The sequence below is a fragment of the Mus musculus genome, chromosome 17, assembly GCF_000001635.26.
Source record: "Mus musculus strain C57BL/6J chromosome 17, GRCm38.p6 C57BL/6J".
NCBI classification, from domain to species: domain Eukaryota; kingdom Metazoa; phylum Chordata; class Mammalia; order Rodentia; family Muridae; genus Mus; species Mus musculus.
This window is the reverse complement of record NC_000083.6, coordinates 31165483-31178505: the sequence shown is the minus strand read 5'-3', so window position 1 is coordinate 31178505 and position 13023 is coordinate 31165483.

The following is a 13023-nucleotide window of genomic DNA, read 5'->3' as shown; positions in this document are numbered from 1 at the left end:
GTTATATCTGTAACCATTACAAAGTAGAATAAGGGTCATTTGGACATAAGCATTGGTCTACCAAGATTCTGCCCCATAAATGAAGCTTCACTATCCTTATCACTAGTAGGTGGGTAGCATATTCAGTGTGGACACACTGTACAGACTCATGACTTATGTCCTGGCAGGGGTGGTGAGGGGAGAGTGGAAAGGCATGAGATTTCCCCTATAGTATTCAAAACAGTAACCGAAAAACTCACCAGTAGTTTGTTTCTGGAATTTTCCATTTAATACCATTGGACTGTATTCAGTCGACTTCTTGTAAGCGAAACTTTGGGAGGAGGAACATTAGCTGATGGTTGAGGGTGCTCTCTTTTCCGGTGGGCTTTGCCAGGTTCTCTTTGACAATACTGCCAGTTTCCGTGGGATAGAGGCAAGCTGTGAAGTGAGGTGTTTTCTTACGTAACCATCCCCCTTGAGAGAGCCAGACAGGTTGGAGAAGGAAGGTTTCAGCCTGCTATGACCTCATCCTTTCCTGTCACTGTTGTTTCGATGCTTACAGACTATCTTGGATAATTCAGATGGCAGCCCAGCCAATCAGCACAGACTGGGTGCCTGGTCTAACCTCTGCACATTTCAATAGTCTTACCACTGTCATTGCGCTAGGCTGTGACAGCTTAGCTACTTCTTGGGAGCCATTCTTAGCAGAGCCTTCTTTTGCCCCTCGTCAGGACTTCTTCCCCGAGGCCTGATTCCCCTCCATATTCCTGCTTCCCTTCCCTAAGCCTTCCCACATCCCCCAGCCACCCTGCCACAAGGCCTGCTTCACCTTCCTACTCCTCTGCAAGCCTTAGGTCCTTTTCCTTTGGCCTGGCACTCAAAATTCAAAAGAAAAGACCTGCCTAAAGGATCAATGTGCTAACTGCTGAGTTGTATTTCTTTAGGTTTACAGGATCTAGGACATCTATGTGCTCTTCATACAACATAAAACATTTCAGCCTTTTCATAGTCTTTACTAGGAAGTGTGGGCACTTCTGTGAGGTTTGGCTTGCAACAGCTTGGACTCCATTGTCCGGCTCAGGCCAGAGGGAAAGGGTACTGGAAGTCAAGACAGCATCCAGACGCAGCCTTTCTGCTTCTCTCTTCCCTGTAAACATCGGTTGCATCCCCGAATCCTCCAAAGCAGAGCTCTTAGGACAGCCTTATCCATCTGCCAAGGTGCTGGCCCTCGAATAAGCCTGATTGCATCTCGTAAGTTCTCATCTCCCAAATGTTGGCTTTCACATGGAGATGACTAGATGTTAGTCCAGTAACACTGAGAAGTAGGACTGGCGAGTGATCCCTCTTCTATGGGGAGGAGTCTAGGGTGTGAGAAAGGATGCACCTTCTTAAGACCACACATTGGCCCAGCACTGTACGGACTAAGAATGGCTCATCTTAGTCTGTTTCAGTGGGAATGAAAGCCACATGGGACCAGACACTCTGGCATTTTACTACTTATTCAGAGCCATCAGAGACACCCATGATCCAAGGTCCTGGCTGATTTCTTCCTCTAGGGCAGCATTTTGTTTTTCCCAGAGATAGCTGCTGGCTCAAGGCAGAGGTCAGTAGGGTGGCCATGTTCTTCTCTTTCCAGATGTTGATGTTAGCATCATTCTGTTTCTCTTTTCCCTTACCTCCTAAGATAAGGTCTCTCGTTGAATCTAGAGTTTTTTGTTTGTTGACCAGTAAGCCCTAGAGCAATCCTGTTTCTGCCCTGCCCTGTCCTCCCAGTGCTGGAGTTACAGGTGTGCGTGTGTCCATGTTCAGCATTGTGTGTTTGTTTTAAACACGGGTAATGGGGATTTGAACTTAGGCCCTCATGCTTGCATGGCAGGCATTGTGACACACTGAGCCACCTGCCAAGCCCCTCTGTTGCTTAAAAATTAAATGTCACCAACTCAAGGATGTCTCACTGTGCCCCATCCTTACCCACATCCTGTAAAACAAAGCTTTAGTAGGCTTGCCGCAGGCAGAGACCACACAGTCCAGGCAGAGCCTGTAGTGAACTCGGCATGCAGAGTCATGGTCTGTCTATCCATCCGGCAGTACCATCTTTGAGAGGGGCTGGATCCTAGTTTAGTTACCCCTTCTGTGTGCTTATAGAGACTAGATTCTCCCTGAAGTTTCATGAAACTCCTCTGTGTTAGTTACTTCTCTGTTGCTGTGACAAAGCACCGTGACCAAGCAAGAGTTTGCTTTGGATTACAGTTCTAGATGGATAAGATAAGTGCATCATGGGAGAAAGGCATGGCGGTAAACAGCAGGCATGATAGCTGGAACAGAAACTGAGGACTTACATCTTTGGATGCAAGTATGAGCAGAGAGAGAAAACTGCAAAGGACATGAGGCTTTTAATCTCAAAGCCTGCCCTCAATGATATATCCCCCCCAGCCAGGTTGTACCATCCAATAATGTCATCAACTGGAGACCAAGTGTTCAAATGCCAGAGACTATGTCGGACATCTCATTTAAACCACTACATCCCTTCTTTCTTTATGGCCTTCGTAAGAAATGTGTGTATGTGCGTGTATAAATTGAGTATGAATTGTCCTTGGTACTACACAAGGACATCAATCCTTCTTGGCAGTGTCACTGTTTGCTTGTTCATCACTCTAAGCAGAAGGCTTGTTGGGAATGAAGCTGGCCCATTGATGCTTGGGTCCCTGGCACTGAGTCTAGGGTCTACACAATGCTCACACATTCTGGCGGGATGAGCGAATGAATGGGCTATAAGAACAAGCCACCAACACAGACCACTTGAAGGCTATCACTTTGTGCATAAACGCACTGGCTTAGACACAATGAGAAAAAAGGTGGAGAGACTTTAATATCACAATTTGCTTTAAAAGTCTCCATATCTCTCCACTCAAAAGTACAAACCTTAGCTGGGTGGTGGTGGCGCACTCCTTTAATCCCAGCACTTGGGAGGCAGAGGCAGGCGAATTTCTGAGTTCGATGCCAGCCTGGTCTACAAAGTGAGTTCCAGGACAGCCAGAGCTATACAGAGAAACCCTGTCTCAAACAACAACAACAACAACAACAACAACAACAACACCCACAAAAAAAAAAAAAGTACAAACCTTATCAGCAGATATCAGGAAAAAGGACTCCAGGATATCACCATGTAGACCTGGACTACATCCTGGGCTGCCTGGGTGGTGTGAGTCATGTAGAAGCCGTGATTAAGGGTATAGTTCATAAAGAAATGGTCAGCGTATGATCACAGAGGAGGAGGGAGTCACAGGTCACAATTCAGTTATCACAGAAAAGAAGGTACAGGACAAGGCAGGTCCCCTCCATCTCCCCCTACCCAGTCCTCCCTCTTCTCCCTCTTCCTCTGCTAGAATTACAGGCAAGCCTAGCAGTTCTGTTTCACAGTTATTCTCTATAAGCATTGGGGTCATGCCTCAGGGACGGGACCTGGATTCTTGGCTTTTCCCACTGGGGTTTCTTGTCTTTTTCCTTTCTCTCCTTTGCACCTTGGTGCTAACAGAGGCTCCCACTCTCGAGAGCTGAGCTTGTTGTCTCTTTTATGTGCATTTTGGACATTTGTCATCTCCCTTTCTACCAAGAGTCACTAGTGAAGGATGCAGCCGTCTCTCTCCTTGCTCTCATGAGCACTGGGGTATCCTAGAAGGCATGGCTAGCGTGCAGGAGCTACTCTTTTGTTGGATCTGAGTCCAGTTCTCAGAACCCATGCTGGGATGCTCACAGCCATCTAAGTCCAGATCCAGGATGATCCGATGCCTCTGGCCTCCTGGACACCCTGCCCTGGTGTGCACACAGACACACAAATATGCATTCATTAATAAAATCAGTGTTAAAAACTCAAGGTTTTCATTGTTGTTACGATGATAAAATATTCTGGCAGAAAGGTCTGAAGTCAGAAAAAAGGGTTTATTTCATTTGATAGTTCTACATTACAGTCCAGAAGACAGAAACTTAAAGCAGCTAGTCACAGCACACAATCAAGGCAGAGATACACATGTGCTTACTTATGCTCAGTCCTGTGGGGCAATGGGCTATGCACAGATGGCCTGGTCTCCAGTTGAGCTGAGGTCTTAAGCCCTGGTAGGACCCGGTGGTGATCATTTTTACCTACATGGGATGGAAGGCGTTCCCTCATGTCTCCTGGACCCCTGGCTCCTGTGGAAGTTACTGTCCCCACAGCCCCCACAGGAGAAGTGTGTGGCTAGCAGTCATGTAGACAATGTCCCAAGCTTCTGACCTTCTGGCTAGACATCTCCCCTCAGTTACCTAGCAACAGCCCACTATAAGAGGGGCTGCTTGGCCCCTCCTCGCTCTCTTAAGCTTTTACTTTCCTTACTCTCTCTCTAAGCTTTTACCTCTCTCTCTCTAAGCCTTCACCTTTCTTACTCTCTAACTCTTTCTCTCTTTCCCTTCTCCCTTCTCTCCTCTTGGCCATGGCCAGTCTCTCTTTCTCTTTTTATCTTCTCTCTTTCCCCCTGCCTTTTTACAATAAAACTCTAAAACCATAGACTGTCTCTGTTGCTGTGCTTGGATGATGGGATAGGCTTTCTTCTAAGGAGCCGCTTTTAACCTCCTGTCAGAGGCCTTCCTGTGCTCAAGCCATGGACCAGACTAAAGACACTCATCTGCATGAGAACCACCCAGCGCCCCCTCACCCCCTGACCTCTCTTCCTTTCCCCTCTGGGCCAAGTGTTGCCCTGGGGCCCCTATTCTGTTCTCAGCTCCTCTGCCATATCCAGTGCAGCAAGCCAGAGACTGAGAAACTGGTATGGGGTCTGTCCCTTGTCCACCTCCCACTGTGTGGGGTCAGTAGCTTCACACAGCCAGATGTCCACCTGGAGCCGCATGGAAAACATCTGGCAGCCTGCCCACGTACGCCCACCCAGAGCACAGGAACACTGGCCGGACATGGGCTCTCTCCCTTCCCTATTCATCTACACCCACGGACCCGCACAGTCCCATTTTATACTCTGTACTTACACAGTTCAGGATCTGCTGCCTAGGGAATGGTGCCACCCATAGTGGGTCGGTCTTCCTACTTCAACACAATCAAAACAAACACTGATCTAGACAATCCCTCACTGGGACTCTTTTCCTAGATGATTCGAGATTGTGTCAGGTTGACAATGCCAAGTGAATGGTGAGGTCCAGTTGCTGGAGTTTTTCTCACCAGTTCTCAATTCCACAATAAAAAGCTAGAGAACATTTCACTTAGTTTTAGGTCCTGGATGATTTTAGTCCTGGAAGATTTTGCCTGTGTTTATTTTTAAAGTTTTTTTTTTTTTTTTTTTTTTGTTGTTGTTGTTTTTCAAGACAGGGTTTCGCTGTATAGCCCTGGCTGTCCTGGAACTTAATTTGTAGACCAGGCTGGCCTTGAACTCAGAAATCCACCTGCCTCTACCTCCTGAGTGTTGGGATTAAAGGCATGCACCACCACGCCTGGCTAAAGGTTTTTTTTTTTTTATTTAGTTATATCATGTATATTGTGCTTTGTTTGAGGTGTGAGGTATAACTGAAATATCTGCCCCACCCCACACTCCACCCCCAGGGCCACAGCCCAGACTCCCCTTGCTCCACCAGCAATGTCTCCTCCAATGGATATCTACACCTTTGTCATGAGCATATGTGTGAGGTCTATTCTGAGTCCTCAGCTGTTCCTTATTGACCCTCATGTCTGCCTGATTACTACCGCTGCAGTGGCCCCAGTACAAACCCTACCACCAGCAGCAAGCCTAGATATCAGGGCCTCTTCCTATGCAGTCTGTTTTTAAGACTGTTTTGCCTCTTCTGTGGCCAGCATCTCTCCAAGTAAATCCCAAAATAAGCTTATTCATGGCTACCAAAAACCATAGGAACTAGATATGTCTTGAGAGAGCTGACGTCTCTCTTGTCCAGAACCTTGGGGTTGTTTGTTTGTTTGTTTTGTTGTTGTTTTGTTTGTTGCTTTTTGTTTTGCACAAATGTCTTATCTGTAGTTCATGTTTTTCTTGAGTGACTGTAGAAGGCTGTTGTGTTTTGAATGTTTCAGCCATTCTCTGGCACTGTGTAGAAGAGCAGTTGGCTTTTGTGGCCTGGCTAAACTCTTCTTTAGCTCTTTAGCTCTTTTTAGATTCCTTGGAATTTGATCTTATTTTTGGTCCTAGAGATCAAACCCAGGACCAAAGGCGCATACTAATTATGTGGTACTCTACCCCAGAGCTGCATCCCTACCTCCTGGAGACCTTATATAGGTGTGGTCATGACATCTGCAAATGAATTTATTTATGCTCATGTGTGTGTATATATATATATATATATATATATACATATATATACATATATATATTTATTTAAATTATACACATATAATTATATTTTAATCACATAACTACTATCTCTATTACTACACTGGATAAGCATAAGCATCCACTCTTTATCCTCAATCTCAGGATAAAATTACCCAGTCTTTCACCAGTAAATATGACATCACTGCGAGTGTTCTGTAGATGTTCTTTTTCAAGGTCATTTGCTCCCATAGCCACGATTCTAGGAGATTTTTTTTTTTAAGTCACAAATAGATGCTAAATCACGTTAGTTGGTTTTCCTACTTAAGTTGATATGGCCATTTTTAGAGTTATAGCAACCTTGCATCATCAGAAGAAATCCTAGTTGGTTTCACACATCCTTTTTATAATGCATGGCTGACTTAGGCTCCTGAGGTTTTATTGGAGAAGTCTGTGTCTCAGTTCATGACGATCGCTGCTCTGTTGCTTTACTTGCGTGTGTTGGCTTTGCCTGGCCTCATGGGTAATTGGGTGATAATGATCTCATAAATGAGTTAACGAGTATTCACCATTCTCTGTTTCCTAGAGAAATCATGTGAAATCGGTGTTAATTTAATTTAAAAAAAAAAAGCTGGACATAGAAATCCAGCTATGAATTCAAATTCAGAGCAAACTTTCACCTTAATTGAGTTTGGCAGTTTGCAATTTTTGAGGGATTGGTCTGTGTCTTTTTTTCTGACTATATCATGAGCAAAACAAGTATTTCCCCACCCCCCCTGATCTTTAGATGGCTGTTGGGTCTGTAGTAATGTCTGTTGCTATAGTTGTGGTATTAGTTGCTTGTGTCTTATCTTTAAATTTTGTCAGTTTTAATGTAGGCTTGTTATTGATCTGTTGTTATTATTATTATTATTATTATTATTATTATTATTATTATTATTATTTAGAGTCTCATTTTGCAGCTCTGGCTGTCCTGGTACTCACTCTGAAGATCTGACTGGCCTCAAACTCCCAGAGATCCGCCTGCCTCTGCCTCCCAAGTGTAGAGGTGTGCACCACCATGCCTGGCACTATTGATCTTTTATCAGTAAATCAGTTTGTTATTGGTTCGATACTGTCCTCATTTCCAGGGTACATTAATGCTGTCACACAATCTCACTCCTGCTTTAGCTGAGCCCTACAAGTTCTGAAATGAAATGTGTCTTCATTTTCATTTAGTTCTGTGTTTCTTCAAGTTCCTTTTGAACCCCCCTTTTCACTTCATGGGTGTTTTAGAAACGGAGTGCTTGGTGTCCACCTGTTTAGAGGCCACCCACCCCTCCCCCCTGTTCTTTGGTGCTAATTCCAGGTCTGATCCCACTACTGTCTGGGACATTTGACTTTATTTTTATTTTGTGGATGTGTGTTTTGTGGTCTCATCTCTGTAGGGTCTGTCTTGGAGAGCTGATTTAAGCTGCTGTTGGCTGGAATGCCTTATGTATACCAGATAGAGTCCACTGGGCAGTCAGACCTTCTATTTTTCTGTTGATTCCCCAACCCAGTTATTTTGCTGGTATCAATTGCTGGTTGGAACCCTGAAGTCCTCAGTGGACTATCTTCTCATCTCCCTTGCTTCATTTGGACTGTAATCAAACCCCTCAACACCTACAGTCTTTAGTGTAGACTGTAGAAGGAATGGCCAGGTATCTGTTGGTCTGGCCTCAGAAACTAGCTCTCCCTCTCACAGTTTTGGAAATCCTTCTTCAGGGTCTCATTTCATAGAAAAATAGAAAAGACTAAACATGTCATAGAAAGCTGCAGAGGAACTCTCCGTTCCTCCCATTAGAACACCTCACAATCATGAGGTCTCCTTTGGGACCCACTCATGGCCAGGCTGAACCAGCACTGAAGCCCCAGAGATGACACCTCCCTCTTAAGAGCTCGGGGTCAGGACTTACATCAGTTTGGGGGCTTTGATTCATGTCTTGCTCGTCTGGATAGTAAATGGTGATATGGGAGGCAGAGGAAGAGGGAGGAATGAGGACAAGGCTTGGGATTTAGAGGTCTCCATATTACCACTGATAGGCCTGGATAGCTTCTGTCCCCTCATTGGACCTTGTGGAGTGAAGTGCTAGGATTTATGGGGTGGAGCAAGGAGGACTCACCAGGCAGGAATGGGTGGCTCCACTCTGCAGCGACTCATATCTGAATGATTACAGGAGCCCACCTCAGGTCTGTGTTTGACTTCAGGGAAGGTGTGCGGAAATGGATTCAGTACAAGCACATCGGTGGGGTGTGGGCTCGAGGAACACCCCCTCCCCCAAAGTCAAACACCAGTCCCATATCTTACCCTCTGACTCACCTGCCAGGAGAGGAGGGCAGCTTCTCCCACTTTGATCTGGGGAGAGCAAAAGTATTGAATTGCACTGGTTGAATACCGCCCTTTCAATAATGGACGTTAATTCTTCTCTCGAAGGGGTTAGTAAGGAAGCAGAACCCAGAGCAGTCCACAGACCCCACCCTCTCGCCCCGTCAGCTCTAACACCTGAGCTCACTCTTTCATTCTTCACTTAGGCTGTTTTAAACTTCAGGGCCCAGTTCCTTTGGATGTAACACTCTAATATAAGTCTGCATGTATGATGATAATCCTCAAAGATCTGCAAGTGATGGTTCCAGTACCAGAGGACGTGAACCCTTGCTGCCCACATGGTGAGCCAGCATCACCTGTAGTCAGCAGCTGCTCTAGGGAGACCTGGATGGAGTCTGTGCTTCTGGGGGTCTGCGTCAGCTCAGAGCTAGTACTGACGGTCTCAGACGAACCTCGTGGTTTGCTTCGTCAGCATCCAGACTGCATTGGTTTCAATGGCTGCCCCGATGAAGTCGGAGGATGTGTCTGTGCCCAGGTTTCTTGCTTTATATGGAAACATTCATTTCTATCCTGTCTCCACCTGAATGCCATCATCTGCCAAGACCCATTTCCGAATGAGGGCACAGCATCAGCTGCTGGAGATTAGGGCTTCAGTATAGTGCAGGGGAAACACCTGAAAATGGCCTCGCAACTTCGCGCCAGGCCCTTTATTGTATCTGAGGAACCCTGGATCTCACATCAGCTCCCACTGGAGCCTCAAGACTTCTGAAAGCTGCTGTAGGCCTCTAACTAACACATCTCCTTTTTATATATACATCTTAGTTTATTAATTGACTTTAAAGTTCAGAAGTAAAAACTATACACATTTATGATATCTAAGACAATGCTTCAAAAATATGTGTGCACAGCTAGACCTGGTGGTTGGTACCTGACTGTTGTTATCCCAGCACTGGGGAGGGTGAGTCAGAAGGATTACAAGTTCAAGGCCAGGGTGTGCTACAAGTGCAGATCCTGCTGGGTGGGGGCCACTGCAAACACCAGGGCAGGCAGAGTAATGATCAGTCGGGGGGGGGGGGGGAGGGGAGAAGAAAATCCAGCTCAACAAGGCTTAGTTAGCTGGCATTGTTTCAAACTTTTAGAGCCTGACTGACCCCGGGGGGTTTATTTTTGACATATCTAAACAATTTTGTTTAAACAATTAGTACAATTTTGGAAAAGAGTTTCCTGGTGACAACTGTCACAAGAATGCTCACGAGATGACCACATCAAAACTCTTCTCAAAGTACAAGTTTTCTGCAAATTGCCTTTGACCTCTTCCACAAGAATGGGTTCTACTGACTGAGAAACAATGTTCAGAAGAAACGTCTTAGGGAGGACGATCTTGGATTAACACAATAGCAAGGAGGGATTCAGGTGAGGCCTGACCCTACACATAACACAGGTCACCAGGTTATTAACTACACCTATTCCCCGCTTTCCAGGTGGAGATGGGTGTACATCCCTTCTGTTAAGGAGACAAGCCTGCCTGCTTAGCATTCTTGGTTTCTCTAGCATTTATCTGTGGGCACAAGGACCTTGCACCCTCTACACTGCTGCCTCAAAACATTAAAAAAAAAATGTGTACCTTATGAATAGCCAGTTAAGCCAAACTGTTTGTCCAAACATTAGTTTATTTTTATTTTTGTCGGGTGTGCACATGTGTCATGGTGCCTGTGTAGCTCAGAGGACAGCGTATAGGAGTCAGTTCTCTCTTTCTGCCATGTGGGTCTTAGAGCTGGCACTTAGGTTGTCAGGCTTGGTGGCAGGCACCTTTACCCACTGAAACCATCTTGCTGAGCCAAGCCAAGTTACTGAACATATGAATCACCACATGGTACTGCTCCCAAGAGCTCTTAAACTTAATTTCCTCTTGCTCTCAGCAATATTGCCTTGATTCCATATGTTCTCCTGGCCATCAAAACCGCCATCCTCCCGAGTTCAGCCATTTCACAGATATGCGAGGTGGTGCAGGGTCTGTGCATCTACGTCTACATCTGCGTCTGCTTCTGAGTCCTTTCATGGAGCACGATGACAAGATCATTTCATGGTGTGGTTGTCTGGAGACCTTCTTAGAGAAAGGCTACTCCACTTCTGGAAGGGGTAGCAAGGTTTCTAGGGTTCAAATCTCAGCTTGCACTCTGACACCCCCACCTGTGGCTCCAAGTCTCCCCTCCTCCTCACTTCAGCGTGCAATGCCCCTTCACATACTGGCTTCTTTTTGGACACATACCTCATAGTGGGTAGCTGGGTCACGAGGCAGTTGTACTTCTAGGGTCTTGAGTTTCCTTGATGTTTTTATAGTGGCAACAGTGGTCTACATCTCTACCTGACTACTTGCTGCTTTTCAAGTAGGAAAACTCAACCCCAAAGCTGGTGAGCCACTGCACAGGTTCCCCGACCATGGTTGGTCTGTCATTTCAGCCCTGCATTCTCCCCTGGGGCCACCGACATGTTAAAAGCCTGGTTTGTATTTAGTAGGTCCACTATTGTCTTCCATAGTGACTCTACACTGGAGAAATGGAGCCCTCACTTGCTGTCCCTGAAAGAGCAGCTTCAGCCACTCCACTGCCTACCCCAAGGGCAAAGCCAGAGGCTCAGGGATCCATCTCCTCAGCTTTTCTCAAAAGAAGTCAGACTTGAAAAAAGGAGCCAGGTATCTATGCAGAAGGTGGTTCACTGGGCACCCCTCCAGATCCACCCCAGCGAACGGCACTGGCTCTTGTGGGCCTCTGAAGACTTGATTTGTTATTTTCTTCAGCAAATCACAGCCCGGCAGGACTAAGGAGGGTTTCTGTATCCCTCCAATGTCTCCATTTCCTCCTTCCTCTGTGAGCAGTGTGCTGAGGCTGGGCCCTTTCCTTCCCATCTGTGTTTGCATGCATTTGGTCTGGGAGCTGTTCTGGCGTGGCCAGTATTTGACATGTTAGAGCATCCAGTCTTAGGTGAACTCTTCATTTGACCATGTTCCAAATATGTCTCCTTGTGGTCCGTTCCTTTCCCATCTATTTTAGGGACTCGCTCAATACTTTCTGCATGCAGAGAGGCCCCTACTATACACAAAAGTGACATTCCATATACTTCAAGCCTTTCCCCTTTCTTTTGTTAATGTGCCCTTAGGAGCCTCCTCGCCTCTTCCTCATCTTCCCCTCTCCCTATCACAAGCAGCTAGCGGAACTCTTCTTGTTTCTCCATGTGTGTGGATGTTTATCTGAGGTCGACACAAATCGTGAGCCAGTTGAACTGGTGGGCTGTGCTCCTTATGGCTTAGCCTCCACAAGCCTCTTCTCCTATTTCTCCCACTGTTACATTGTTTCCACTCTGCTTTCCATGTTAGCACTGTGAACCAAGGACGCTTCACATCCCTGTGTGTGACGAACTCAGCCTTCTCTGTGAAAGGCCCCCAGTTCTGCCTGTCAGGCCCTCTCCTATGATCCTGCTTAAGCAGGAGCTGAGGGGAAGAGAGGGTGATGCTTCTACTCTGATCCACGTCCTGGAGGGCCTCTGGGGTTTACTTAGGTTCTCTTCCAGGCTCGCATGCAGGACCCTTAATCTATCACTAAGGAAAAGCACTTCTGCTGTAGCTCATTAATCATTCATTCATTCATTCCATCCATCCATTCATTCATTCATTCAGGTGTTCACAACTACTGCTGACACCCATTGAAGCTGTGTGGTCTTGGAGCTGGGCCACTCCCAAAATGAAACAAAGTCTCTGCTCTCAAGAAACTTGCAGTCTAGGTGAGGGTTACAAACAATGAGCAGATACAACAGAGTGGCTGCTTGGGCTATATCATGAGATCAATAATGAAGGCAGAGGTGGAGAGTGAGTCAGAGGCTAGGTGCAGGGCATCCTCTCAGAGACTATGACCCAGGAGGCAGAATGCCTTTGGGGGGCATGGAGGCAGAGGACAGGGAACAGCAGGTGCCAGGCAGGGTGAGCCCATTGTGTCTGTTTTCCGCTCAGCTCTACCTGATTGGCTTTCCTTCCCTTTTTCTTTTACTTTTCTAAAAGGACCCCACTGCAAATAGGGAATAGTCTATGGCCACAGCACCCAGAATGTCCCTGGTCTCATCTCAAATAGAAAAATAAAGAAGGAATCGCTTAGGTGAGCTGGTCAAGATGCACGTACAGACATCAGTGAGGACTCTGAGCTCTTGCAGGTTTTCAGGGCCCAAGCTGTCAGTGGGGCAGACTCCCGTTGAGTATATTTCCTCAGTAAGGGACCAAAGAGCAACTTGGTCATATAGGCATGTGTAAGGATGAAGCAAATGATGCAAAGATGCACCCTACAGGTTCATTCCAGCAGAGGAGAGGAGCAGGCCATCAGGGAACCCATTATGTGTCCCTGTCATCTTGTCCAG